Genomic DNA, 24259 nt, shown 5'->3' with positions numbered 1-24259 from the left:
GCTCCTTCCAGTGTGGGGTGACTTCCATTAATGTGGAGAAATCTGATGGTGTATTTTTGTGCTCTGCTGTTGGACCTCATACCTGTTGGACCTTTTACTCATGTTTGTTCTTGTATATTTGCTGGTTTTCACTCTTTGTTTTTCCACTTTCCTCTGCTTTCTTTCACATTGTTTTTTCCTAGCTGTAAAGTATTTAAACATTCTTCAAGTTCAGGACAACTTTGATTGGCACAGTCAGTGGGAAGTGCTAACAAAGTTCAGAGGAGTTTGGCAATAGTAAAGAAAAGACTGTGTGAGTGGACAGTTTTCTGTTATGGTTGATGGAATTCCCACTAAGAAAATAATTTTAAAGATACGCTGTTCACTCTTTTTAGATATCAGAAGTAATCAGGTGTTTTGGAGCATCTCTGGTGTTAGCAGTATGGGGGAGGAGGAGGATTCTGCACCAGTTTCTTCTTTCCTTTGTCTGTATAAAGATCATAAAATGACAGTTCTCACTTCTGGGTTTGTGGTCAGGGAGAGAAGATGATGTGCCCTTCACCTAAAAGCCTTCAAAGTACAGTTATCATTCAGCCTTTTTGGATTATTTCAGTGTCTATTCCCTTGTGTTTGTGCTTTTTAAACTATGAGTGAGGGTAACATGGGCTTTGAGAAACAATGCTGATGACTTAAAGAATCACTCATGATAAAATATCTCTCTCTGGGAGTTTGTGTTCCAGTAGATTAGCATTATTGATCATTCTCTCCTCACGTACTCTACGGGTGATTTTAGAATTCTGGAGCTGTTATTCTTTTCTTGTCTGATGTAATTACCAGTGTAAGAAATAATTGAATTAGAAGACAACAAGGATGCATTCTAATTGTTCTAATAAATTATGTTAATGCTTTGTGCTTGCAGTCAAGTTTAGTGAGAAATTGTTTGACAAAGTGACAACTTCTCTTATAGTGCAAGCAAATATAACTTTAATTTTCTCTGACTGAAGTTTACCTGTGGTAGATTTGAAACCCTGTATTTAGAGGATTTGGGCTCTTCAGGTGTGTTGCACATTCTGAAGCATCTTTTCCCACCAAGTAGGGCCAGGAAACTGTTCCATATTTGGTTGCTGGGAAAATCAGGTGACTTGCTAACTTATCCTATGCAGTTCTTAAACAGCACAGTAGGACAAGAATTTAGAAGTATTTCCCTAGACTTGACTTCTACTCTTCTATTGTAACTTTTTAAAATGGAACACATGGTACAGGTAGAATGATTTCAGTCACGCCTGAGCTGCTTAGGGTTGGTAAATATGCAATAAATAGTTTAAGACTAATAAGATCTATAAAGACCATTAAGGGATTTCAAGATCACTTTACTTTGTTATAAACATTATGCATTCAAACTTTAGACTGCATAGTTGGAAGGCCCACCCTGCATAATCAACAGAACAAATTTAATTAAACAGAGCTTTAAAATTAGAATGATGGTAATGTGAAAATCTGAATGGCAGTGACTCAAAGTAGAGACTGTAGTTATCCTAGAGCAGGTTGTTTTCATGCATTAGCTATTGAGACACTTACATGTGGGGCATTAAAAAAGGCATGTAATTTAAATATTTAAGTAAAAACAATATTTGTAAAAGATACACCATCCTTCTGATGGCTACATGAGATGGCACTGGGTCTGTCTTTATAAGCTGTGTGGTATCCTGCTATTTAATAGACTTTCTACCTGTATGTGAAGAAATACCTTGCCCTTCATTAGCTTAATCTAAAATTCAAATTCTCACTGCAGTGTGCAACTGCATTAGGAGTACTCAGACAAATTAGATGATTCAGTATGGTAGCTTTGAAGAATCTAATTTCCATGTGGGGAGTCACTTTTATCATCTGGCAAAAAGACAGAAATGTGAATTTTACATTGGCTGGGGGGTTTTTGTAACATTTATGTTGCATGGGGTTTGCTTTGCTGTGAATCCAAACTCAGAGTATGGACCTGTTATTTAGCTTGTACATGCTTATCTAATGTTACAGACTTTTAATGCACATACAGATTTTATTCTCTCTGTTCTTTTCTGAACTTTTCCCTTGCACACATGTTACTGTGATCTCTGCTGGAGCAAGTCTTGTATTGAGGCAGTTTTGAATCATGACTTTCTTTGGGATTTCTACCTAACTCCCTCTGTAGTGCTGTTATGGTTTGTAGCATAATTATGTGTGTATGGCATTTAAAAATACATCCATAGTGGATATGGTACCTGGAAGATACCTTTGGTGTATTCAGTTTATCAGTAACTTTTGTTGTAACTTTTTGTTGCTATGAATACTTATAAACCAGATTAATTTGTCCCTCAAAAAGTTTTACTCTATTTCCAGCAGTGAAGCAGGGCTCTGAAAACCTTTATTAATGTCTGTTCTTAAATACTGAAAATTCACCAGCCTAAAAAGCCAATGGCAGCTGGGCTGTGTGTTCTCCTGTCAATAACTAGTATTGACCAGTCCAGTTGGGTGAAGTTGCTGCCAGGATTGAAGTGAATTCCGTGCCTGGCTGACAGCAGGGCAGTGCCTGGGGCTGCTGGGTGGGTGAACAGAGCTTGGAACTTCGCTTCTGAAGGAAAGCTGCAGAGAGCTGCTGGGAAAAGAACCTTCCCCCATGTTCATATTTGCTGTCTAACCTTGAGAATCTCAGGTGGCATTCTTCTATTGCATTCCTTTTGGAGAAATCTGGGCTGCTTTGAAGTTATTGGAAGCTTTGCCGGTGATTCTAGATCTGCAATTCATGGCTATGTGTGGTTTAGTTGATGAACTGGGATTGCAGAACACTTGGGGGTTTGCCTTTTTTTGTGATTTTATTTGCTTTTTTGTTTTGTGTGTTTTGTTTTGGTTTTTTTTCAATTATAAAGGGAATAAGGAAAAAGTTATAAGGCTGCTCTCAAGAAAAAAAAAATCTGAAGATTTTTGCAGGCATGCAGGAAGTTGATCAGAGCAACTGCATTTGCAACATCCTGTTGTACATCCTTTGTAGGCTCTTAGAAAGCTTGTGCATAACTAACCCTTGCTTGAAATCATTCTAACCAGAGAAGAAACCTCCCCAGACAAGCATGAAAAACATAGTGGACATTTCTAGATGCTTCTTTTCCTGCTTATTCCCAAGAGAAATTGAAAAGCATCAGGGCAGCAGCTGCCCTGGCAGGGAACTGCCTGACCAGAGTATTTGAGACTTTGGGGTTTCTGTACAGCCTTAGATTTTACAGGACAAAAGTATGTTTTCTGACATATAGTGTGTAGCAAAATATAGTCTGAGATCTCTGGTGTACCCAGGATGTGGATATGCTCTTAGAGAAAAGGAAAAAAAAAGCATGAAAGAAAAATCCATTAGGGAGTTTCAGGAATGGGGTTGGAGTAGTGGGTGTGGGACCACATGCTGACATAAGTGATAACCTCACAGGCACACAGTTGAAGTTATTAACTTGGTACTTTGGTTGTAGCCTTTGGGCAAATATTTGTTGAAACATAAAGGTTTTCTGGGGCTTAGCCTGGTTCCTTTTAGGTGATTCTAATCCCAGTTTCTCTTGTGGTGAGCTGCAAGCCGTGATACTTTCAGGTGTTTTTAAAAAACGACTGGACTTACTGGAAGTTACCCTAAGTGCAAGAGAAAGTAACTTGTTGAAGTTTTTGCCTTATTTAGCCAGAATTCTGAACATTAGTCTTATTTTAAAATTCACATTTCTCACTGCTAGCAGAGGCATAGCAGGTAGTTATTTATCTTACTGAGCCAGACTCAGCAGGACTCCAGGGAGCTCCAGGTTCGAAGTTCAGCCGGCAGAGTTGTGGTTGGGAAGCTTTTTCCTGTAGTGCCTGTGTGTGCTCAGGGATGTGTTGTGTGGGTTGGTTGGTTTGTTTGTTTGTGTTTGTGGTGGGGCTTTTTTATTTTTCTGAAAAAAAAAAAGTAAAAAATGGTGAGAGAATAGGTAGAGAGAGGAACTATTTTAAAGAAAATAAATGGAATTCCAGGCCTTTCACTTGAGAAGCAAGGGATGTCCCCAAAACTGGGGGAACATGAGAAAATGGGGCATGGATATGTCTCAAGGTGATAAATCTTTCATGTTTTTTATTTTCCTTTGGTTTACTCTGTTTCCTGGCAATTGGGCTTGCAGCAAATCTGAGGATATGAGTATGTGTGTCTCCTTTAATATCTGCCTACTTTTTGGAGAAAATGTTCTTCCTGAAGTACAGTCTGCTTGTAAATGCTGCAGTTTGGTATCCTGCCTGCTAGGAAAATAATGATCTGGGGAGTGCAAGCTAAGTCCTGCCTTGCTATAAACAAGAGGAGAGCTGGTTGTTTTCACAGGCTGAGCTTTACATCATTCTCACAAATCAATGCTGTGAATATGGTAAGTTCAGTGGGCTTTTTTGTGTTGTCGGCTTTTCTTTACAGAAAATTCTGAAATATGAGAAGTTTTTAAATAAAAATGTGAAATAACTGTGCCATGATCAAGGCCAGGATCAGACCAGTTCTTTGTTCTTCTAATTTGTTTCGACAGCTTTTGTAAATCTGCTGCATTCTTCAGTGTTTATGTGCTGTTCAGCTCAAGCTGAGTACCTTAAACAATACACTGTTCAGTATTGCAACAACTCCCAAATTCATCCTTAATGATTTCAAGAGATCTTTATCTTCTCATGGAAGATTTTTAAAAACTGCTGGGGAAGAGGGGAGCCTACGAGAAAGATGGAGAGAGACTTTTTATAATGGCATGTGGTGGCAGGACAAGAGGGAATGGCTTCAAACAGAGAGTAGGGTTAGATGAGATATTAGGAAAAAAATCTTTCCTGTGAGGGTGGTGAGGCCCTGGCACAGGTTGCCCAGGGGAGCTGTGGCTGCCCCGTCCCTGGAAGTGTCCAAGACCAGGTTGGATGGGGCTTGGAACCCGTAACAGCAGGGTAGGAACCAGATGATCTTTAAGGTCCCTTCTAACCCAAACCATTCTGTGATTCTATGATTGGAAAAACCGTTAAGACTGAAAACATTTTTAGTTTTTCTACTGCAGACCTCTCTAAATCTTAGGTGTAAGGGTTCTGGATAGACTGTCATCCAAAACTTATGTGTTTTGATACTTCCACAGTCCCTAAACACTCAGTTCTTGAAGTTTTTGTATTAGCTTCAAGAATCAGAATTTTAAAATGGTTTCATAGTCACCATATAGTCATTGTGTTATAAACCCCCCTATCTTGAAGCATGGCAAGAAACTATTATGAGGTTCTTCCAAATGGCTTTGAAATTTCTGTATCTCCCAGCATTCCAAAATTTTACCCAGCTGTCTGATAAACACATGATTTCAAGCTGTATACTAGACTTGGCAGACACTAAATTCAGCAGAATGTAAATTACATTCAATGAACTTCTGAATCCTCTTGGAATTTTTCTCCTTCCATAGACTCAGCACTGTGACTCCAGTGTGTCCCATTTAACAGTAGGCTGGAGTTCAACTGCATGAGATACTGGTTAAAAAATCTCAAGCAGGTCACTAGAAACTTTATATTTCAAGAATTGCTTGCTACTCTAGGTCTTTATGATTTTCTAACTTGATTGTGTATTATGATTTGTTTTTTTTAATATTACCAAACTGTTAGATAAAGTATCCATCCTAAAGTCTGCTCTAGTGGAAGCTACTCTTTGATTTTTTTTTTTTTTTTTTATTTTAGCAGCTGCCACTTTAAGGTTTGTGCATATGGGCTTTGCAAAATTAAGATTTTCAGTTTTCAAACAACTGTTCTGTGTTTTCAAACAACTGTGTTTTCAGTTTGGTCTAAGCTCCTCTCATTCCCACACAATGGTAAAACTTTACAAATATTTGAATTTCTCAATGTATTTTCATTTTTAACATCTATCATAGGTTTGGCAAGCCGTATTTCTGTAAACTGAATTATTGTTTTACTGAGTAATCAAGCTGCAAATGAGGAACCCTTTTGAGAGCTGCCTTGCAGACCTACAAGGAGAAAATTCTCTGATCCAGGGAGCTGAAGGCCTCCAAGTGGAAGGCTGGAAACAGTCAGTGCAGGCAAATAGGTGGGAGTGTGGAACTTGTTGAGATGACAAATTCAGGGAAAAAAACCCCCCATACACCCTGATAAATGAATGCCTCCTTCTCTCTTCAACATTGCAAATGCCAAATCCATCTGAGAACTTCCTGAGATAGATATATATAAAATTCATACTTTCTGCTTTGATTTTTCTGTACTTTTTCTTTGAGCTCTCTTCATCCTCCAAGTGACATGGTAATTAATGATAATTACTAATTTATTGCTTTAGGTTAGAATGAAAAACCCACGAAAATAATCAAGTTTCTTGCTTCTCCAGGTTTAAAAGGCTGTCCTAGGTCCTGCCCTGTAAACCTCAGCCTGTACCTTTGGGTTTTAAATCTGGTGCTTTATCCAAAAAAAATCAAAATGGTGGGACTTAAAGCCACACCACAGAATAAAAATTCATGAAACTGAGAACTGATGGAGTTTTAATATAATGAGCTGAAATCCTGCCTGTAACCTTTGGCAGTTATTATTAAGTGTCTTTCATGTGTCTTATCTGCTTTAGTTTTAAATGATCATTTTAAGACATACACTGAGGAGTGAATATGTGTGATGTCAAGGAAGGTCAAATAACTGAAATATTAGTATAGTTCAGAAATGTACCTGAAATATGTTTAACTGTAAAGCTTCTTAATTAGTAGTTGTCTTGGCTTTTTATTAATGTTTGTCAGTCTCTTCAGTGTTGGCTTGAAGAATAGTGTGTTTATATATATTTATATATATATATGTGTGTCGCATACCTCAGTTGGCCTCTAAAGTTACCTTTATGCTTAGCTCAAAATATAGAGATATGCTTTTTTGTTTTTTAAGGATAAAGAGTAGAATGTTTTTAATGGAATTAATAACTAAGACAAAATATTTTGGTGTTTCCTTTTATATGATGAGGATGATTTTTTAAATTATATTTTCTTTTAACAGCTTAGATTCTATAATTATAATTTCTTTTTGGAAGAGCAGTATAAAATCTGCTAGCCATGAATAGAAAAGAGAAATAAAACAATATAAAGGCAAATTATGAATTCTTGGAACTCCAGTGAAAGCAGCCATGGATGTCTCATAGCTTAAGAGCAGCTGGTGTGGATACTTGTGGCAGTGCATTTTATTCTTCCAGTTCTCTCCACTCAAGGCTGTGAGTTTTGTGACAAAGGCAGGCTTTGAAACAGTGAAGACTGTGCACAGTAACCTCTCCAGAGACCTGGCATTCTGTAAAATGATCCATTTCTCTTGGAATGGCTTTATAGGTATCCACTTCTAGTTGAGAAAAAGAGAATCAGGATTTATCTTCCTTTTCTTCTTCTTGGCAATGGTGAATATGACAAACTTTGTGTGACTCAGTGTTGGTCCCGAGTGCTGGACCGTGGAGTCTCTTCAGGGCTATGGACTGTTCTGTGTTCAGAGAATATTTAAGGCAGAAGTTCTTGCTTGTTCCTTAGCCACTAAAACAGTAAACTGCTCACATTACCAAAATGTGGGAGACAAAACCAAGCAAAACTGTTGCTCTGTTACTGCTGCCAAAGATAATGATAAAAATGGGTTCCTGAAGAAACCTCTGGGTTTCCAGGAGTCTGTCCCAGTGTTTTGACCTTCCTTTGAGGCTTGCTGCTGGAATGATTGGTTACTGCTGCTTGTATCCAGACTTGGTTTCCCAGAATTGATAGTTATTAAAATGAGATTATCCATGAATTAGTTCTCCCTTATTTGTTCTTGGAGGTACTTTTTGTACCTTTTCAATCGTGGGAAGATTCCTTGCTTTAAGTGCAGATCCTGGTTTAGCTGTGGTGCTCAGAAACTTCTGGAACATGTCAGTTGAGTTGACATGTTCCTCTGGCAGAGTCAGAGCTGATATTAAGGCAGTCCAAGGGCTCTTTCCAGGGCATTTTGGGGTGGGTCTCCAAAGCCAGACTCTGGGTGTCAGCTCTGACATCTGCCAAACTAATCCAAGTACTGGTGTTAGATGAACATCCCAGGGTGATCACTGCCAGTCAAGTTTTACCTTTAAGGAGTCCTTATATTTTAAAATCCCATGTCCCTACCCATCAGAATTTCTCCTTCCTTCAAGCCTTTCTTTCCCATGTTGTCAACTTTTCATAATAGCTAATGCTGTGCTTGTTGTTAACTTCTCGTTTACATTTGAGGAACATGCTTTGGAAAAATAGAAAACTAAGTATGAATTTCTCCATTCTTCTAATTCAACAACTGATCTCAAACACTAGAATTACATTTCTGGAACAAAGTGTTTCTTCTTTATAAATGCTTATGTTACTTTTATGAAACCAAGAGGCTTTTATTGGATGACAGTATTCATGTGGTTGGCAACAAAACAATAGATAAGTTACTGGCAAGTGCAGAATGTGCACCTGGTTGGAGGGGTTTAATAGAATTAGACAACTACTACTTAGAGCACTTTCCAGTGTTTTTAAACACACTGTAGACTGACAAAATGCCACTTTAGGTTATTTCTGTTAGTGATGTCTTTTTACTTCTGCTTAGAGAAATCATGTTACTAGTTTGCAGGAACAGTATGGATTGTTGCACATACTTGTCTCCTAAACATTGGCATATTTCTTACCCCAGGCTCATATTTCCTAATAACTCATTATCAAATCACATTTGGAAAGGGGGCTGCTGAATTACTTAGCTAGAATGCAGTCATAGGTTTGGCCTTACTCATGACCTTCACCAAATAACAAGAGGCAGCTGCACACATCTTGAGTCTGACAGGAATGTTAATCCCCATTCCCTACAATACACTGTGTAATTGATGGTGAAATGCAGAGGGGCATATTATCCCTTCCTTGTACACTCCAAAATCACTCTAATCATCCTCTGTACTGACTTATATGGGATGGATTTTTTTCTAATCCTTGGAGCTAAAATACTCATGTAGCTAAAATAGGTCCTAACAAGCAGCTCCTAACAGTGTCCAAGAATGAGAAATACCTTTGCTTTTCTGTTCTCTTCAGCCCATGCCTTGGTTTGCTGTACAGTAGTGGGAAGTTCATGTCGTGTCATTTGTCCTTTTCAGAAGTTTGATCAGCTCTGTCTGTAAGGATAGAGCTGGGACTTGTTCTAAAGCGGATCTAATGAAAATCTGGAATTAGTAATATTATGGCTGAGGCTTAAAAGAAAACCTGAATGAAAAGACATGATGTTGAAGCTTCTCACCACAGAAAAGTTAGGTTTGTCAAGGTTTTGCTTTATGGCAGAAGTTGTTTGGTGGTTGTCCTAAAATACATGCTATTGGTAGTAATGCTTTCAAATTACAATACTATTTATTCAATAGACATTTGGCAACTGGTTCTCTAACAGGTAGTAGATAATTGATGCTCTAAACATTAATGATTATTGATTTTTTTTAGGTGGTTCTATGGCAAAAGTATGAAAAAAAGAGAAGTCAGATACAAATTGAGTCCTCCCAAACTGAGTTGTTCTATTCTGCAGAGTTCAGTAAGATTCCCATGGGATCACACCTCTTCCCACACAACAAACACGGTTGAATTTCTCCACTGAATAGTTTTGTGACCCTCTGTATTAAAGACTTCTAAGTTGTGTTTTCTTATTTCAGGTAAAGATTAAATAAATGTAGAAGGGACCTCCTGCAACCTCCTGATGTGTGTATTTGTCCTATGAACGTACTCATATAAACTGCTCTGTTTGCTAAGGCTTGAATTAGACCCATCAGTGATTTCTTCACGTGGTCTGACAGCAGTGAACAAAGAAACAAATAACAAAGTCCATGTGACATGTACCCATTTCAGCCCCGATCTAAAAACTGTTTGGAAACACCTTGGAGGGAAATCGCCCCCCCCGATTTACAGGTAAATCATGTAACAGGAACCCCTGTGAGTCTCTAAATTTACATGCATTGTCTTTGAACTGGGAGCACAATCTTGTTCATCTGAACATTTTAGAAAGAAGCACAAAGATTACAATATATCCAGCAATGCAAAACAACTTTGGGTACCTGGGGGACAGGCTGCATATGAGGCTCTTTGTTTGAGTAAGAGATTAGGCTGGACAGTCCAACTCCCGGTAGACAGAGCTGGGTGAGGGTTGTTTCATGGTCTCTGATCGAGCTTTATTCCTCTGTTGCTCTTGCAAAGATTTTTTAATCTGATCACAACAGCAGATTTTATGAAGCCAAGAGGCTTGGCTTTGGTAAACAGAGTACCCAGCTGTACACCCCAGCCTCTGGAGAGAGATTGACTTCCTGCTGAAATATGTTTTCTCCTGCTTTCTTCTGCTTTCCTGCCTGTAGCCTTCTGCATCTTCTAATTCTTCACTAAGCTAATGTTATTTAATGGGGAGCTGAATTGTGCAGCTGGTGTGCCTTTGAGAATTCTGAAATTAAAGTTTCATCAAGCCAGAGTATCTCCAGACATTGAAGCCTTTGGTCTTTTCCATTCAAATGCATGTGGCAATAATGGAACCCCAGGTGAGCATGATAGTGAGCTGGTAACTTAATAGTGATTCCCTGGAGAAATTATTTAATGAAATCAAAACCTTTCAAAAGTGAGCTGTTAATTTTGCAGGGAGAAAACCTCACTAGTTTTAAAGCTAAAAGAAAAATCTTATTATAAAACTGCCTTTCCTTCTTATTAGGAACTACCATGATAATTCTGATTTGGGAAGCAAAGAAGGTTCATATGTTTGGCCTTCACTGGTCTTGTTATGGTGACCCTCTTTGACAAGATTGTGGGTTTGTTTTGGTAAATTGCACTGGAAAGTAATGGAAAAGATCCAGGAAAGCCTGAGACAGAGTATGTGGCTGGCATTCAATGTATTGACGTATCAAAGCCTTGGGTATATCATAAATTAATCATCTGCAGTCTCAGCTATTGGAGGTGGGGGGGAAGTACATTATGTTCCTGCTCTGTAAATAAATTTCTTGGCTGATATAGAACTGATCTAAGTGAAGTCTCACTTGGTTTGTCATCTCTTGAATACTTCTCAGGCTCCAAACTCCCAAGAACTGAGATTGTTTAACACATAAATGACCATTGCAAAGAGAGGAAATACTTTTCATTTTCCCTGGGCCTAAACAGAACAGACTGAAATGTAAACGAAGTTTGAGATTAGATAAGAAATACAAGGCTAGTTGAGCATGCAAATGGATCAGAAACTCAATAATATTCCCACTATGAATGTGAATAGATTAGGACAAAATTTGTGTGAGGCTATCTTAGAGCTCTTAGGTTCTTTGATCATCTCTGAGTAAAATGGCTCATACAGAAATGACCTGGGTTTATTCTGCCATAGGTTGAAAATATGAATAAGATCATATGCAGAGATGTTTCCTTGCACTTTGACTCACTGAATGGCATAAAATGTACATGCTGCAGGAAAGTGCATTTATATTTTTATGAAGACAAAGAATTATCATCAGTCAGTTTAAGAATAAACCCTTTATTAAATCTGTGATGTGAAAGGAAAGAATGGTTCATTTGAAAAGCACCGGATACACTTTGATTAATTGTTAAGCATTCTGTAAAAAAATGTTTTGAAATTGCTACTTACAGAGCAGTTTAGCTCTGGAATGAGCAGCTCCAGCAATTGATGTATTGGCAGACACATACCTAGTTAAATGAGTTCTAAATTATTCACTGATAACCAGCAGCTATTGCATATGTGATATTCATCCCTTTTCTCTTGTATAAAGCTGTGGATGGTCATTATCAGCTTTTCTTGGAAGTAACTATTGCTTTTTGATGATAGGCAGAAGAAGTTGCTCTTTAATGTTGTGCTTTATTTGAGGAATTTCTACTTCCTTAACTATGACAGAGTTTTTTTTCTTTTATAAACAGGTCACTTGCAAAAGGGAAACAAAATTTAAATTTGTACCCTTTTTCTTTCACGTATATCTTTTTTTTTTTCTTGTTTTCTTGTCATGACTTGTGCTTTATTCCAGAGAAATGAGGTCTTGTCCAGCGGAGGGTACTCCAACCTGACCAAATAGCAGGAGACATTTTCATTCTCGTGACAGAGAGGAACAAATAGACGTATGTTTCCTGATCCCAGCTCCACAATTACGGTGAGAAAGAGGCAGGAAAAAGAGACTGAGTCTGTTAGAGATAGCTTGGTCCCCAAAGGAGATCAAAAGAGACAATTGAGTGCTGAGAATAGCATGGGTTTTTCTCCCCTTCAGTGTGTTTTGTCGTGGGGTTTTTTGCCCCCATTCTGCTCCTCCCTTGGAAAGGGGCTGGAAATGATACAAATGTGACTTGCACGTGTTTTCACTGGTGTAACAAGGCAACATTGAGAACTGTCAGCACTGTCCCTGCTCTGGAGGTGTGCAAGGGTCAGGTGCCTCTTTGCAAGATGAGCAGCAGCAGATTGTCAGGAACATCAATATACAGAAAACTCCAGATAGCCAAGTGTATTGGCTTTAGTCTCTGTTTGGGATGTGTAAACACGATGGTTCAAATCACTTTGGAGTGACCCAAAGTTAGTCATCTATTGAAATGAGACTCTTCCACCATCTTGATCATCTTCAAAGTTCTCTTGAGAGATAGGAAACGTGCTATTCCTTATAACAGATCACCACTGGGGTATGTCTGGAATAGTTGTGTAATACATTTTTTTTCTTCATCTCAATAAGTTCAAAAATGATACTACGCTATTAATATTTTTTAAGTCTGAAAATTGTGATTGTATCATTTTGGATCTTTGCATGACAGTGTACACAGTGTACTGCTTTTGAAACAAAGAACATTGGAGATTTTAGTACGTGATGTGTTTGACATCGGGGTAGTGAATCAGATAAGAGATGCTGGTGACTGTATCTGCCTGCTGAGAACAAACCAGCTGGTATTTATTTGGGAAGTATTCAGAAAACACCCTCTTGTTAATGATCCATTGCATGATCTGGCATCTGGCAAACTAATACCTTGTCATCTTTATGGTGAAAGTCACCACAAATCATTAAAGAACCATTCAACTTCTTTATGCTTTCTAAAATACAGTAATTATGGTAAAAATTGTTCTTATTAGCAACATTATTGAGTGATGCAACCCAAGATCAATCTCACAGTGGAATCTGGTAGCACAGACAATAACAAATGTTAATTCCAGAGGTAGTTTCCCTCTTCAGCAAGCAGGTGGCTGTGGGTAGAAGAATTTGTTTTCTGTAATGCATATGGTAAAATTGAGTGGAGTTAATTTTTAATGGAATCTTGTAATTTGAGCTATTTTATTGATCCCTTCAATGAAGAACTGAACATCTGGAGCCATCTTGACTTGATTATATTTGTGTTAGTGAGACTTTTTATGGTGAGAGTTATTTTTCACTTTTGAAACTGTCTGTGTGTGCCCCTGCATGTGTAATGAAGATGATGTCAAGCTCCTTTTGAACCTTCCTGAGAATACAATTCCAAATATAGCTTGGATTTCCTCAGAGGCTTGCCTTCATTAGGACAGTTTCCCTTGTCTGTTCTGCAATTGGTCAGAACTTCAAAAGTAATAACTGTAACATTCAAAAGTAGTATTCAACTTGATATTTCATACAATTGGTAAAAATCATATTTTCTTTCTGACTTTTAAAGATGTGGGACTTGGTAATATCCAGATGATGGAAGATAAAACTTTTAAGCCTTTTAATATGTAACTTCAGTATATTTTTGATGGGTAGTCACTTAAGATTATATGTTTGCTTTAAAAAACCCAAATTATTGAATCAAAACTTGTTAAAGTAGAAGACTCATTAGAAGAGGAATGAAGGCTCTGAAATAGATGGGACAAGATTTATTCCTTCACTGAAATGAGTAAGTTCAGGCAATAACATTTGGAGATGGAATCTCTAAGACCCATTTCAGCTGTCAGGATCTTCTTGTTAGATCCTTCAGTTCAGTTTGGTGTCAATTTTCTCTTTTAGTGAACCTGTGAGGGAGCAGACAGGGATGTGCTGTGGGTGATTTAAGGACGGGTGGATGCAAAGTCTATTTTGGAAAAGGCCAGACATCTCTCTCTGCCTCTTTCTATATTTGCACAATAACTGTCTTTCACATGCTTGTCATCTCTTAAAGTTTATATCACTTGTTGCAGAGCTTGTCACAGTGGTTATTTTCCATTGTAACTATTCACTGTGGGAAGCATTTCTTCCAGCATTCCCTTTGAAGATGACCTTTCCTTAGCTTCAGTTCATGCCCTTTGTTGTTATATTTGACACAAGTTTCTATAGCCTTATAAACTATACCTTTTGTTCTTTTACAAAATTCCTGTGTAACTTGGCAGGATCTGCTGTTAATTTATTTTTCCCAAGTCTAGACCTCATTTCTCTGAGGATTTTTTTTTTTAATCCCAGATCTTTCAGTACCTGCATAATTGAGTGATATCTATGTATCTTTATTTTTTGCATTCTTCTTATAAGCAGTGATTGGAAATGTGAGCATTGTTCCACACGTGCTTTCAGTCTCATATATATATATGTGCAATAGATAATGTTCATCTGACTCACAGCATGTTCATATGGGAAACCATTCAAAATTGTATAACTAAGTTGTATTTGTTGCATTTAAACCCACAGTTGTGTAGGATTAAATGTTCAGGGTTTTTTCATGGTACCTTTTACACAAAAAATGTTTCTGTATAATTGGCAACTAAAGAAAGAACCCCATTTATGGACATAACCCTCACTAAAAAAAGTCAGTTACAGGAAAAAAAGCAATCTGGGTTTTTAATCAACTGAATTTCTGTACAAGATCATCTACCTGCTTTAAAAGTATCTGCACAGAATGGTAATTTGTCAAGGTAAATCTGTAATTGGTTTAGGCTCTTGTGGGTTCTGTAGGAAGGAATTTACCATTGGAAGAGAATAAAAAGTCTTCAAAGTCTTCATTAAAACTGTTGCTGAAGATGTTTTTAGTGATCTAAAATTGTGTTTTATACTTGACCAGTTAGCTCTTGTGATGAGGAGTCTCTCCTGCAGTAATACATTTATAGGAACTAGATGTGTGGTGTCCATTGTTCCTTTGTGGTCAGTGCTTTCTGTATTACCCAAATTGTTTATCACATTACTGGAGAGCACGTCCCTCTTTTGACTCTCTTGGATATTTTTAAATAAATATATTTTTTTCCTTGTTTTTTCCAAAGCAAAGCTGCCTTGAGTCTTAAGGGGTTTGTGTTCTTCACTAAAAGCTAAGAGCTGATTTGATCCATCAAGTGTGTACTTTCTGTAGGATGGAGGTCGCCTGACACTCACTGCTCACTTGAACACTTGGCTGACTGATTGTTTTAATAATACTGTTACCCCTTACCCACAGTTAGTTTGTGGTGTATCTTCTATGCCTCACTTTGTTACTCCTGTTATGTGCCTCAGTTCTCTTTGTGTCTGTACAACTTCATTGTTTGTCTTCTGAAATCGACTCCAAGTATAAAATTGTCTTGGTTTCAGTTGTATTTTGCTGCAGGGCTCATTGCAAGCATCTGTTGATTTCTTTGGCTTCCTGTAAGGGAAGGGACCAATTTAATAATTAGCACATAAAATTCAGTTTTGCACTGCACAGTATGATAGAAAACAGGCTTTCTAAGGAAACTGTCTTCAAGGTTGATTAGATAATCATATTTTCTTTAGAATTCTGTAATGTTTAAAATTAACTGCATGGGAGGATTATGAACTTTATTGTAATTGGTTTTGTGTCTTTTCATAGAACAGCGTTGTTAATGTCTGTGACACATGCTGGTTTTTTCAGTACTATTATTAATAATCCAGTATTATTTAATACTGTAGGACTGTGGTGGGTTGACCATGGCTGGATGTCAGGTGCACATCAAAGCCACTCCATCACTCCCCCTGCTCAGCTGGAAGGGCAGAGACAATATAATGAAAGGCTGAGTGAGTGCATCGAGAGATCACTCCCCAATTACCATCACAGGCAAAAGAGACATGACTTGGGGAAATTAGTTTAATTTATTACCAATTAAATCAGAGTAGGATAGTGAGAAGTAAAACTGAATCTTAAGTCTTATATTTTTCAGCACAGCAAAAGTTAATTCTTCTTGCATTTTAGCAAGCAGTCCTTTTGCTTTAAAATATTATTTCTTCTTTTTGGTTTTAGAGAACTACTTTGGCTATTTCTCATGTCCCATCAGTAGCCAGTCCTGTGCATCAGCATTGCTTGGTAGCTTACTGTCACTACTTCTTTTTTGAGATTTTTTTTTTTAAATTATTCTTATTTAATCCTGGTAATAATATTTCCCTCTTTTTATCCCAAACCCAGTTGGGAAAAACTTAAATACACTGCATATGATTTATCTGAGTTTTGCAAAGGATCAAGTCAGTGTCACAGACACAGAGAATGCAGAAGTACCATTAGTAAAACGGCTCCAGGACTGAACCATGTTGTGAGTTTGCATTTCCATAGTGCTGGACTTTACTTGGCTGGTTCGAGCAGACACTGTCTGTCTGACCTTGGCCTTGAAGAGGGTATTCTGTTTCAATGTCCATTTTCTGACTGTATTTGGGTTCTGTGCCACCCATGAATGGGAAGTTGAACACAGTGTGTAGTCACACAGATATGCCTAGAAGGGAGATCACTGTCACTTCCTAATCCTGCAAAATAGTGGGTCATCACCACGGGGTCCTGTGGTGAAAAAGCAGCAGCATTAGGAGTTAGTTATGACACCTTTATGGGAAGAGACAATAATATAAACAAATATCTAAGGAAATAATGCCCACCTTAAACAATACAGTAGATTTAAGGATTCTTTCTGAAGCTGAGGAAAAATTCTGACTCCAAAAGATTATTTAGACATACCCACATATGAACACACACAAACCCAAAGGTTAATTGTCAGATCTTGCCTTCATCTGTGGGAGGCATTTGGGCTGTGAGGCACAATAAAATCCAGTGCAGGTTCTGCTGTACAGGGATGAATAAGATATTCTTGCCATAAAGGTCTAAGGGGAGAGAAACAAATCCATACTGGAGCCTTGATTTGTATGAGGGAGAAATAAAACATCATATAAGAAGTATCCCTAAGATTCAGTTGTTGATTTTTCCAGTATATATTAGTCTTCACTGACTTTGACTAAAGCTCCTTAGTCTTGCCTCATCAAAACAAAAATGCTTTCAAAATACGTTAATGAAATTTCACTTTCTAAGTTTTAGACCATGCCTGAAATCCGATGTCTCAGGCATGAATTGTTTTTCTGCAGTAGCTCACAAATAGTTGGCAGCACCTTTCTGAGCACAACAGGCTGTGAATACAAAATATTAATAAACCAGAAACATGTAGTTCCAAGACAAGCAGTTTTTAAAAATTGCATTATGTATACTTAATGCCTAACTGACCTTTTCTGCTGTTTCTTAAATCTCTTAAAAATTCATCTAATTTCAAAGCCAGAGTATTAGCCCATTTATATGTAAATTGCCTTTAATTCATGCATTGATTTGAAAGACTAATCCAAAAGATCCTTTACCACAGGTGACCTTTTTGACACTGTACTTCTGGGAAGACTGTAAAGTGGTTTCTTACGACCTCACATCCACCTGTAGCATAAAACATGTGCCTACTTCAGTCTGGATAAATCAATCATGAGAGACTGGTTTTCAACGAACATTGAATTATTAACACTGTAACTGTCTTGGTTACAGTCATAGTTAAAACAGGTCCTATTTAAACTAATGGTTATTTTCTGTTGGCATTCTTGCACGTTTTAGATGTTAAATACAATTAAGGCATTCACTGATTATGCTCCTTGAATAATAAAAAGTAGTATAATTCAGCTTTTAATGAGGATCTCCAAAGATTGGAAATTTCAACAAACATTCAATATTTAAAATTTGTCAAAATTTCATTCACCGCAAGAGCTACTAGAACAAATATGCTAAAGCTGACTTCTAAACCCTTCCCTTTGCAGAAGAGAGTATGGAAACCCGGAATTATTAATTATTAGGATTTATAAATATATGTTTTCATCCATTCATACTCCAGAAAGTGACTCTTGATCTACACCTGCTGCAGAGTGCATTTCACTGCAGAGGGAAGGCTCTCTTGGCTTGATGGGCAGTCTATTATTTACTGTTTTCTCACTGTGACAGGTTTTTACTGGGAGGCTCCTTAATAATTCTACTGAATTACTGCAGGGTTTTTTTTAATAATATATAATGTTGAAGAAAATAAATGCCGTATTTGCCTCTGATTTCTTTAAAATAAACTTTACTTTTTCAGTTAATTAGAGCTTCAGAAGAGAGATGGTACAGGGATCTAGTGTTAAAGATTGTTGCCTATTGGCATAGTCATCAATAAAATGAAATGATCTGATGTTCTGAAAATCCATTTTAATTCAGATGTGATGAAATTTTTGGACCAAGAAAAAACAAAATCTGCCTTTTTAAATCCATTTAGGCGATGAAGTGCACCAGACAGTGCATTTTTATATTATTGCTGTACAGTAAGCGAAGATTATTTGTATTGCATGCTTCATATGAGAAGACATAAAGTACTTTAACACAGTTATAATAAAGGAATTATGCTTTGCCAAGTTACAAACAGTCATGGAAAAGTGCAGTAAATGAAACAAAAAAGTGTGGAGATAATGGGATCCAAATTGTTCTGTGTCTACAATTATTAATTTACTCTGTTTTATCAGGATAAATAACTATTAATGGTCTTTGTGGGGGGACAGGCCGATCTGCTCTCTGTTGACAAAGGAGATTTTTTTTTTTCAGGAGAATGAGAATCAAATGGCATCAGAAGTGGTGTTTCATCATTTGCTGTTCACATCCACACAAACCCAGCCACAAACCCACCTACACATTGTTATTTGCAGAATAAGATAAATTGTTTTAAGCAGAAGAATGATAAAACCCCACAAAAAAGTGGCTGCTGTAAACAAGACCATTTCTTGACAGACATTCTTAGTAATTAAACTATCTACTTACCTGCTGTTTTAGCTGGAAGTTGTTGATTTTATCCTAACTTGGCTTTTAGAGATTTCCTACCATTAATAGACTCTACACAGCTACCGGTTATAGTGTTTGTTTTCTCTTCTGAAATATTGATCAAGCATCCACTTACCGTGTTAAATAGTGTTGTCTTGGCCTATAAGAATCAAAAGGGATTTTATTTAATGTAAGGAAGCATTCAGGAACACTGACAGAACTTATCTGGTGAAAAACAAAATTGGTGTTTTGATGAGATTTGGAAGGTTTTGTGAATTGAGGAGATGCACCTTGAAAATGTTTGGCTTTAAAAAAAAAAAGCAAAACCCACAAATCAAAACCCCAAACAACCCCCCATCCCCAAACAACTACCCCAAACCCCTGTTGATGATGGGGAGGGATTCTGGTGATCTCACTTTATCCTGATGATTGAAGGGCTGTAGCTGTGAAATCACATGCACAAGGCAGCGGAACAAGGACATACATTGGTATCCTCAGGTATGGGATTGATTATCATTATTTGCTATGGTAATACAGTTGTCTGCTCAAAAATTAGATATAATTAGGAAATGAAAGGAATAAATGTAAGAAAAGCTACTGAAAATTAGCTGCTCGTGTCAACAAACGTGGTGGGGTTTGTGGCTGAGCCAAGGCTGAGAACTGAGCTGTCTAATGTGACATTGGTAATTCTGGAAGTGTTTCTGCTTCGAAGCTGCTCATGAATAGCTTGAAATGCTAATATTGGATTCAATTACCAAAGCCAGAAGGCAGTGTCCATGTAGAGGTTACTTTGTTATCACACTGTGGTATGATAAAGAGTAGGACATTGTTTCCTGTTACGGAATTTGTCCTCTTCTGGGTGGATTGAAAGGAAATGCATATTTCAATTTGTCTTACACGGGTATAAATGCAGACAAAAATGTGTGTATTTGTTTCTGCATACGGGCTTACTACCCAGAGAACAAAATGTATTTAGGAGTGAGTAAGAGTAAGATGAGTGAAAAAGACAGTTTTGATTAGTGCTAGTATTTAAATATTCTCAGGATCCGTTTCCTTAGGCTGCATAATTGTATACTTGATATGTTATCTTCTGGAGTGTACAAGAGAAAGGTGGAGAAGAAAAAGCACAGAAAGGCACCAACTTTCAAGTGTTTTCTGAATTAGTGAAAAATGTGTTGCACTATGAAGAGTGATAATGCTCTGATAGCATTACTATAGTTTATTACAGCAATGAATCTTTCCCAATAACAACAGTGTTTCTGAAAGCTGTGTCCATTATCCTCCTGACTCTGGACTGGGGTTCTGTTTAGCTGATGTGAAAAATGCTGGGTAGCAGTGCAGGGAAAAAAGAATTTGAACTTCCAGCTGTTTTGAATGGCAAGGACTCAGCTCCATGTTTGTTTGCATGCACAGATTTGTGAGGTCCAACTGTTGCACACACAAATACTTGTCTTATAGTTCCTAGATGCTAAGTGTATAAAATTAAGAACTTATTTTTTTCTATAAATATTTAATTGTATTTTTATTAAAGTATAAAGAGGTGTTCTAGTATAAAGTGGAAAGTGATGCTGCACTAAGTTAAATAGCATTTTGAATGGGTGTGAAAATTTAGCTGGAGCTTCCAGTGTCCGTGTTTTGGACTCCTGGTGTCTCCACTTAACTGTTGCTGAATGTCTCTCTTTCCCACAGAATACAACAAACCTGTCTCTCAGCAGTGCTACTTTCCAGTAAAGCCTCTGTTGCAGCAGGTGGCATTTAATGGGGTGGGACTTACGACTTTATGGAAGTCAATTCCTGAGAGGTGAATTTATGTACAAACCTGGGAGGATCAGAGAGATTGATAATGATATATTCACAGGGTACCTGTCAGGAGGAACAGGACTGCAGCACCAGGGATAAATGAAGATATTGGCTCAGGAGCATAATACATAAATCCAGTTCACAGAGTGACAGCAAAAATAAGATGACAGAAAAGATTTATATTGATCAAAAGAAATACTAGCCTTGGGCGAAAGGAACAAAAGGATTAACAAAAAGTGATGCAGCTGGCATTCAGTGTCTGAATTCTGACATGATTCAGTGGTCATGCCTTGGAAAACCTGTGAATTCATGTGTCAAGGAGAGGGTTTGATGGCTATATTAATGCTCAAGTATTCTTCAACTGGATGTAAATATAAAAGAAAAAAGGGATCAAGGGACACGTGAGATGATGTACTGAGCTCCTTTACGGTTTTTCTTAGATGTTGTGATGATACCCCCAATGCTACAAATTGAGAAAGGGCTGCGTTAACTCTGAGTGCCATAAAACAGCTTCCTCTGTGGCTGAATGGGGTGTGGAGGGTGCTGTGAGTGACTGCCCAGCACGCAGAGAACAGGGCTGGCCTTCATCAGAGATGTTCCAGTTCACCAGGTTTAACGTGCCACGTTCGTGTGCTTGTGTTTTATGATTTACACATCACAGGGAGAGTGGGGGCCCCTTCTGTAAAGACAGATAGGTGACCATTATTCCCTACTGTGATATCCATGGCTGGAGTTGCACCTTATCAGAATAGTGATATACTAATAAAGCAGGAAATTTATTTGTCCTCTCGGAGGAAGACCTGGTCCCATCCTGTCCCATCACCTGGGTGTTCAGCCTCTGGTGCCTGGGCACACGTGCTCAGTGATGGGTTCACTGCTCTCTCTGGTCACCTGGTAAATGAAGCAGTACTCTGTGTTCCCTGTAAACTTCTGAAAGAAAGGGCTCAAGACTCTGTGAAACATTCTGTCTGACTTCTGCTGTGTCTCAGAGGAGCAGCAGCAGTAAATAAGTGTATCAAAGAGAAGGTTTAGCTGAATTCAGGGAGGTGAGCTGGAGGTGAACAGCCCTGTCAGTGTTGGTGGATAACCAAACCTGAACTGTGACAGGGAGGAGGAGCACATCAATAGGGGGGTGAGGAGTAGATGGACAAGTGTGTTTGAAGTAGTCTTATCTTGCTCAAAGGATACTCTGAAGTGTTCCTCAGGATGTATAAAGCAGCAAATTCATGCAAAGTGAGATTTGCCTCTAAGCTGCTGTTGCACTGGAATTTATGTCCTTTTTAATTATGTTTTTAGGATACTCTGACTGATACAGCAAGCAGCTTAGATTTTTACCTGGAATTCTCAAAGAAGAAAAGAAAATATGCCTGTAAGAATCTGAAGGGTTCTAAGAACTGAACTCCACCATTTTCTAAATGAGTTTCAAATGAATGAAACCATGTCAGTACTGCCTGAAGAGATCTCCTTGCAGAGGGGAAGTCTCTTGAGATATTGTTGATCTTTAAAGTCCCTTCCAACCCAAACCATTCTGTGATTCTGTGACATTTACATCTTCAGTATCAATTTTGTTTGCATATCAGGCAGTAAGAGTTGGGAACATGGAATGGAGCTGACCCACAACTTCTTGAGTCCTATACAACAAATAAATTTCCGATATGAGAGTTGATTTAATATTGTAAATAGATCTTAAGGCTTTCTGAATGTAATCCAAAAACATGACAACAAGCTTTGTCTATGAAATTTTGTTGAGAGAACTGTTTCATACTTTGACTGCTCCCTGCTCCACTTTTGTTTCTTTTCAGAGTATTTAAGTTGAAAGTATCCCTGCTAGGAGTTTGGGTTTTTTTTTCTTCCTACAGCCTTACAACTTCCAGGGTCTTCAATACTGACTTTGTTTTAGCCAGTTCTTAATTTCTTCAATTTATCTTTCTGTTCAAAAGGAGCCATAGATCATAGGTAGCAGTTTTAACAATCCTTTACAGAACTTGTGTTAGATGATGACTGATGTTCTGGTACTTCTGGGCCTTGCTGCACAAAAATATCCAGCAAAGAACACATGCAAGGTTGCATTTCTAATTTACAAGAAATAGTCTGAGAACCTTTATATCTTGCATTTCTTTTCCCATTTGAATTTTGATACTAGAGCAATTTTATTGTTTTTTGATGAAGTTCAATTTGGAGCCTCTGTTATTGTTCCTCAGAAACTCTTTTCATGACAAGTGGAACTGATTTTCAAGATGTTTAATTTTTTAGCCTCTTGATATAATAGATAATCCAAATACCATGCAATATTGGGAGAACATGTTTGACTTTCTGCAAATAACATTTGCTTGTGCGAATTCTGCAAAGCAAATTGTTTTGCTTGTCCAATTTGTCTTCTGTAATATGCAGTTAAACTAAAGTTTAAGGGTCACTTGTTCTTCCCATCTGCAGCCCATTTTATAGTTTTGATATAGTAGCTAGTTTGGGGCTAATTCTCAGTATGTGTAGACTTCAACCATGAGGCATATCCTTGTCTGATATTTATTTTTCTCTCCTGGAAAAGAAACAAAATGGAACTTATGTCTCCAGTTAATTATTTTCCTCTCTCTCTAATGTGTGCTGTAGCATCTCTTTGTCATATTTGTAGGTTGTGCTGGTTTTGCTGCAGAAGAAAGCCTGATCTAATACAAACAACTTGATACTATTTCAATCTCAACTCAAAAATGTTTAATGTTACCAGGCTATACCATCCTGCATTACATGTAGTGAGGAGATTTGGAGTATGTTACAAATGTTAAGGATGTGCTCTGCCTGAGCAGCAGTTTAGTCTTGGATTTGGATTAAAAGCAAGGTTGCTGTTGCTATCATGGAGTTCAATAAAGCTGCTTGGGATTGAGACAAACACATGTTCCAGCCTTTTTTTTCTTTTGGGGTGAACAGAAATCTGACTCTCAACGTCTGAGAATGGATTTCTGTTCTGATTTTTTTTTCTTTTTTTTTTTTTTCTAGAGATGTTTGAAAATCTGTAGAAGGCAGACTGGTCTAAAGAAAAATGTCCTAAATTCAGAGCTAAGCCTGTAGTTGTTCATGGCCAGCTGAAATAATGAAAATTCCTTTGAGATCACAAACTTTGTAATCTGCTGTGGACAGTCTTCCTCAAGTTGTTGTGTTTCAGTACTATGAGAGGTATAATCTTGTCTGTACAGCTTAACTTGAATTTTTTAAAACCACATTACTGATGAAATAAGATTAGTTGTAAAAAATACTTTTAAAATAACAGGTACTTAACTTTGTTTCCTGTTCCATTTCTTGAAGTTTGAAAGCTGAAATCATTGTCATTGACTTGCATTTGAGGGGAAGTTCTCTGGGACAGCTGAGCTGTTCTGACAACTTCCTACCAGTGGTAGGGGGTTGTTACTCTGTTCTCCCCACTCTGGAGGCACTGAACCCCTCCCTGAACTAATTCAGCTTAAACTGGGTCTGGGTCAAGGATGTGCCTGTGCCAGAGCTGAGCAGAGGGAGCACGTTTGGGAGGA

The 24259-nt window shown here is 37.8% G+C and overlaps 1 protein-coding gene across 3 annotated transcripts in view; it reads left to right on the top strand.

The window, feature by feature from the left end:
* The window catches only part of FHIT (fragile histidine triad), a 553711-nt gene that overhangs the window by 83208 nt on the left and 446244 nt on the right, over window positions 1–24259 (top strand). The gene's annotated exons all lie outside the window — the stretch shown is intronic.

The sequence above is a fragment of the Neopelma chrysocephalum genome, unplaced genomic scaffold, assembly GCF_003984885.1.
Source record: "Neopelma chrysocephalum unplaced genomic scaffold, ASM398488v2 Primary Assembly neopelma1_147, whole genome shotgun sequence".
NCBI classification, from domain to species: domain Eukaryota; kingdom Metazoa; phylum Chordata; class Aves; order Passeriformes; family Pipridae; genus Neopelma; species Neopelma chrysocephalum.
This window is presented reverse-complemented; position numbering and strand designations above follow the sequence as displayed.